Consider the following 7,088-nt stretch of genomic DNA (forward strand, 5'->3'; position numbering starts at 1 on the left):
GTTGAGTTATAGGTCGGGAGAGATGCCTTTGTATCGGCTCTCCTGACGTATTTTTCTGGCTGTCGGGGTCTTTTCTTCTTTCACTTATTGATTTCTGTTATTATCTTCTATTTCCTTGATCTTCTTTTGTCTTACATTCCAAAATTTTTGCACAGTTGTTTTTGTTTCTTGTATGTCTGTATTATTAAAAAGCAGATCCCCTATTATTTTTTCAGTATTTTCCTGGTATGGCTGCTGTAATGTTTTATTTTTCTGTCTTTCTGTGGCATAGGCAGGGCACCAGAGAAGGAAGTGGGCTAAATTTTCGTTGTCACCACTACACAGCCAACAGTCTGTGCTTTCATTTGAAAATCTTTTCCTATCATTTAATTTTAGGGTGTTTGTTCTACATTTAAATAGGATATCTGATGCTATGTCATTAGTGTATACCTCATCTTGCCCTCCAATCTCCTTCCTGTGTTCTTTGTACAGAGTTACACTAGTTTTATCATTTAATGATTCTCGCCATGCCTGTGTGTCCCTAGTTTTCATTATGCTTGATATACTTTCCTTTGTTTCATTTTGTATGCTTCCTTTCAGTAGTCTTAATTCTCTCAGATCTTTTAGCTCCTGTGCCACTCTTGTTATCCATCTCCCTTGCCTACTCTCCACCAACTCTTCTGCTACCCTTCTCACCAAGTCTTTTCCTTCCACCAGTAGATATCTTAGATATTTTAGCTGCCCTTCCCTCACTCTTGAACTCACACTAGATGCTCCAACTTCCCCCCTCAGGGTTGCTATAGGTGTATAGCTTGGTGCTCCTAAAATTTGCCGGAAAACCCCATTTTCTATCCTCTGCAGCTTACTAATTTCCATTTCATTAAAGTCTATAATGCTACTTCCATATAAAATGGAGGGAAGTGCCACACTCTTCCAAAAAGTTTTTCCAATGAGTAGTTTTGAGCAACTTGTCGCTATTACGCTCCTCGTCATATTGGCCAGCTTTCTCGCCTTTGTTAACATTTCCTCCTTCTGCACTTTGAAGCAATTAATGCTGTCATTTATAGTGATTCCTAAATATCTAAATCTATCTTTTACTTCTATATTTTCAATATTTTCTGGTCTTACCTTCATGTTAAATATTATTATTCTACTTTTCTCTTTGTTTATTTCTAACCCAAATTCTTTTCCTATCTCCTCCATTTTCTTTATTACGTGTTTGGTATCCTCCACACTGCTGGTTAACAACATTCCATCATCAGCGAAGAAAAGCGATGTTATATTAAACTCCTCGTCCCTGTAGCCTTTGTTTAAATCTTCTATTTGTTGCATTATTTTAAAAGTAATCAGTTTGAAAAGAGTGGTAGACACTGTGCATCCCTGCCTTATTCCGCTTGTCACGTCTATTTCCAGCTTTTCTTCCTCTACTAGGTCAATTTTGGTCTTATCATTGTTATATACATTGGCTATTAAATTAATACATTTTGGGTTTATTTTAGTTTCCATCAGGACTTCTATTAATTTCTCCCTCTTTATGCTATCATATGCTTTGGCAAAATCAATTGATGTTACAATCAACGTCTTTTTCATCTTGAAAGATTTTTGTATGCAGTATTTTAGAACAAAAATGTTATTTTCAATTCTACTACGTTCTGTGAAGCTTCCTTGCGTTTCTTTCCCTGTGTTTTCAAAAGTATGTTCTAATATACCTAGCTCTTTCAGCTTGTTGTGCAGCATTATTGTTAGCAATGGCTGTTTCTGGGTCAGCACCATGATCATCTCCATCTAAATCATCAGAATCTGCATCATCTGATTCAAGATGATTTGGGAGTGGCACATTCCTCTGAATAGCAAAGTTGTGTAGTACAACTGCTACTGTGAAGACGCTTGCCCAAGCAACTGAAGTGTCTTTTAAGACACCAGATGCACATTCTGTTTTATTCCTGGTTTTAATGTTAAAAAAATAAATAAATAAAAAAGCCGTGGGTATGCTGGCAGGGTAGAGGCAGACTGGTATGGGCGTGGTGGCGTGTAGGGGCGAGGGTATAGAGCACGTAGGTAGAGGGAAGGGCGCGTATGTATGGGCAGGAATAACAGTGAAGTGTGTTTGTGGGGGTGAGGGGGAGGTGGCGTTGATGAGCGCATTAAAGCTTGGGAGTTAAGTGAGGAGAGGGTGTGGTCTGGTCCTTCCCGCTGGCTTGCCTTGTAACACTGACCTTCCCCCGGGCTGTTGAGGACACAAGGAAGACCACCTCTCATTTTCTCTCCCTCTCACTTACTCTTCCCATCTCCCATCTTCACTATCTTCTTGATTTCTTCTCCCTTTCTTCTTTCTCTCATTCTCCTCATTTGCCTTCTTCCGTCTGTCACATAAAGAGGACACAAGAGCAGCACCTTTTATTTTCTCTTTTTATATTTTCCTCTTTCTCACTACATTCTCTTCTGCCATTGTTCATTCTTTCGTTTTCTTCCATTCTGAGGACTAACTCACTTTCTCCTTCCCTTTCTTAGTTTGTCCCTTATTTCCCCTCCCTTTTCTTTCTTCTCTCTTTCATCGTCATCATCTCTCTCTCTCTCTCTCTCTCTCTCTCTCTCTCTCTCTCTCTCTCTCTCTCTCTCTCTCTCTCTCTCTCTCTCTCTCCTCCACAGTCGTCGTCCTTCTTGTCCATCCTCTCTCGCTCCATCCCTCCTCCCTCTTTCTTCCCTCTCTCCCAGCTCCTCTCCCTACACTTTTTTAATCACTCCCTCGCCTCTACCTGTTTTTGTGTAAATCTTCTTCTAACGGTCAGGTGACTCGTCTGCCGATATAGGTACGGAGATTATATAATTATTCATCAAGGATTTATTCACATGCGACATCGTGCTTTCGCTCTTGTTTTCTTCTAAATAATATTAAAGGATTTTATTAAGTTTACGATGGTGTTTTTAATGTAGTGAGTTATGGATCCACTCTTGTTATTCGTCTGATATAATCATGTTTGTTTATTTTATTATAGAAAATGAAGATTGTGTGTAGTTTAGAAATTATCAGTAGCATTGAATGGGTTAAGGATAAAAGGGTTAGCCAATACAGAGACTACAGATTTAAGTACATTCTCTCTCTCTCTCTCTCTCTCTCTCTCTCTCTCTCTCTCTCTCTCTCTCTCTCTCTCTCTCTCTCTCTCTCTCTCTCTCTCTCTCTGGAAAACTTAGTGTAAATTCTTCTTCCGTTTATTAAATCTCAGGGATCGACGAATCGGAAGACAAAGAACGTATAGTTTACTTTTTTTCCTATTTCACTTCAGAGTGGATTCTTCTTCCTTTTACTGGCTCTCAAGCCGCTTCCGTTTACTACCATTGTGGTTGTTCAGTGATGTGGTAACGCAGTAATAAAGTAAAAAGTAGAAAAACGAGTTCGCAATATGATATCGTGAGGTCTCGCCGACAGCAAGGTGTCAACACTACTTATAATCACTTATGCACATCTGATTAACTTAGTGAGTGTTGGGCCAATTAAGCACGTCTATCGTGTGTGTGTGTGTGTGTGTGTGTGTGTGTGTGTGTGTGTGTGTGTGTGTGTGTGTGTGTGTGTGTGTGTGTGTGTGTGTGTGTGTGTGTGTGTGTGTGACTTAATTGTTTATGAGGTCCAGTTCAAGGGAAAAAGATATGTAGCAACTCTAGTCTTCCTCATACGTTTAGCGTAAGAGATTCGAATGTCTTATCGCATCAAAGTAAGAACTGAGTTGCCGCTTATTTCACAATTTTCATTAGCGATTCGGGACAAGTTCGCACAAAAGTTGCTGTTATGAAGACTTGACTAAAGAACAGGATCAGAGGCAAGCGTTACATATTCCAATGGCTAAATGTTTAGAGATGGAAGAGAGGGAAGCTTATAAGGAAGATAAATCATAAATATTATGAAGAAGAGAAAAATTGGGACAAGTTCGTACAGGAGTTAATTTAAAGGCGTGTAAAAAAGCAAGATCAACCACAAGCGAGCGTTTCCGTATAATTAATGAGATAGAAAAAGAAAAGGAACGAAAAAAGAAGAAAACAGAAGACCCTGACAGTGACAAAGGACACGTCAGAGGTACTGTTTCAAAGGCGACACAGCCGACCAACAAGTCAACTCAACTGTCTACAACAGTGATTCTCAAAGTAGTCGTTATCGACTCCCAAGGGATCAATGAATATCCAGGAGGTCGAAAGGGGGTCGATGAATATCCAAGAGGTCGAAAACCGTTAGGACGGTGAATATTGAGGTTGTCAAAAGGACCATTGAAAATTCTATCTGTAAATTTTATAACCTAGGTTAGGATTTGTAAAAATCTGAAGAAAATCATGTACCATTAGATAAGAAAATATATAATTTCTTGAATTCAAATCAGAAGTGATAATTTTTCAGCAATTAATCTTTAGAAATCTAAGCAACGCTGGCAACACTATCTTCAACCAACCCTCTTTGTCTCCCAGCTTTACTGCCTGACGCCCGTACTTCTGTACCCTTCACTCGCTCATCCTGTTTATCACCTTTTTCTCATATTGCATATCAAGTACTACTACTACTACTACTACTACTACTACTACTACTACTACCTTTCACAGGTAATTTCCGGAACTTTCTTCCTGACTATTTTCCTTCCTTTCTACAACTTGACATCTTTCAAGACAAGTATCAAGAAACCTTACTAACTAAATTGGCCATTATTTTGGATACATCATATACTTTTTTTCATTTTCGGTGTGGCAAAAAACGGATTTTATTTTGTAATGTTTCCCTTGCCCGCCGTTATTGATGTAAAAAACCACTACTACTACTACTACTACTACTACTACTACTACTACTACTACTACTACTACTACTACTACTACTACTACTACTACTACTACTACTACTACTACTACTATTATTATTATTACTATTGAAGATATTGAAGATATTGAAGATAGAGAGTAAGAAAGCTTATGGGGAGAGAGAGAGAGAGAGAGAGAGAGAGAGAGAGAGAGAGAGAGAGAGAGAGCAAAAATGGTGATGGCATCCGCTACTAAACTGCTTGCAGGTTTAAGCGATGGTATTCACTGTTGCTAACTAAAATTTCCTTTTTTTGCGCCACCTCTGATGACGTCCACTTTTTAGCATTGTAATTATCTCTTAACATCCCGGAGGCAGCTTGGCAGCCGCAGCCTCGCCCTTTCGCCCGAGGAGAGTATGAGTACAATGTAGAAGGTATGCTTTCTACCACACCCAGCCTTGCGTTCTCCAGTAGAACACATTATCTGAAATTTCACAGTAGAAAGAATAAAATCTATAGATAAGGAAACCTTCATAAAAGGTTAACATGTAATAAGGAAAAATATTATGAGAGCCTTGATAACCACTGTCCTTTGTTTTTATTTGATTTGTTTGTTGATTTTTGGTTTAACTTCAAGGATGTGTACGTAGTTATGGGAATGTTTTGAGGAGACTTGTTTCGTTTCATTTTTTATGTACTGGTTATATCTCTTACGGTGTTGTTATTGTTGTTGTTGTTATGACTGTTTTGTCCGTTATTGTAGTTGTTGTTATTGTTCTGTTTTCATATATTGCATTGACACAATTCATGTATTACAATAATATTATGTCGAAACGTATTAGAAAAAAAATTTGACACATCAGTATTTCATATCAAGAATTTGTAACTCATTCTTTGTAAGCACCTCCATTCGTCTCTCTCTCTCTCTCTCTCTCTCTCTCTCTCTCTCTCTCTCTCTGATCATGGGAAAGGCACTGCCAGACTGTGGGAGTACGTGGGAGCGTCCGACACCTACTGACTCATTCCCGTCTCTCATGAGTCATGCAGCTTTTTAGGAGTGCTTTATGGATTTTTTTTTTTTTTTTATGTTGTGTTGTTGACGGTAGGGAGGGGCATCTAATATGCATATTTCCTGCAAATGTTTGTTAATACTGAGTTTTGGAAGTTCAGGGTTGATTGTTAGGGTGCCCTTATATTTTTAAAAGATCACAAGGTTTTGTTCCTGGAGTTTTTATTCTTGTTGAAACTCGATATTTTTATTGTTATTGTTTAAGGAGCAAAATGCTGTCGTAGAAAAAAATAGTTTATGAATAATGAAGGAAAGAAGGAAGGAAAGAAAGGAAAAATATAAGGAAGTAAGCAAGAAAGAGGAAAATAGGAACAACGTTGCATGTCATTGTAATATGAAATGAAAACCGATCGCGATCTGCTATGTAGATGCCTTCAACCGCCAGATGGATTAATTATTTCACAGCAAGTTGGTCAACTGGAACGTACTTTTCTGCACGTTTTGTAAGTATTAAATGGTTTAATAAAATAGTTATAATCTTTCTAAGAATGTACTCGTGGCATATAAGCTAAAAAAGTGGAAATATATATATATATATATATATATATATATATATATATATATATATATATATATATATATATATATATATATATATATATATATATATATATGTAGAGCGCTCTTCTTTACCATCTCTATTTCTGGGACAAAAAATTGAAAAGATCATTAATAGGTAAAGCGTAGTTTTAATGCCTTTTTCTTTCCATAAAAATTAATATGAATTATATTCATACAGAAAATCACAACAATTAATAGTCTTAAGAAATTAACAGTATAGAGGATATTGTCTAACATGCAACGAGATTGTTCTACCGAAACGTAAACAAATCTAGCGTGTTAAGAGCCATCGCCACACTCGCTACACAACGATTTCACTATGGATAACACTATGGATATTAGTGAGGATGAACTTAGAAAATGGACAGTGCCAACTCTGAGGAACTTTCTGAGATCAAAAGGCATACCAAGTTCGCTTGTTGTGATTCAGTTAGGAAAATTTGGTTTCGGTAATGTTGGCCAGGTTATTTCGGCACAGACTCCGAAAATGTTTTTGTTTTTTTTTGTAAATGCTACTCAGTGATATTTGCTCTACGTTTTTTGAGTGGAGCATTATCCTATGCAGAAACTCTGGCAATTTTGTCATAAGGCATATATGTACTATTAGACTTAAAAGGAAAATATTTTGATGGGACACTGGTACATCCATACTTTGCACCATTAGGAAAATATATTTGCATATTTTTATGTAATTTTCAATCAGACAC

Source organism: Portunus trituberculatus, chromosome 17 (genome assembly GCF_017591435.1).
Source record: "Portunus trituberculatus isolate SZX2019 chromosome 17, ASM1759143v1, whole genome shotgun sequence".
Lineage (NCBI taxonomy): Eukaryota > Metazoa > Arthropoda > Malacostraca > Decapoda > Portunidae > Portunus > Portunus trituberculatus.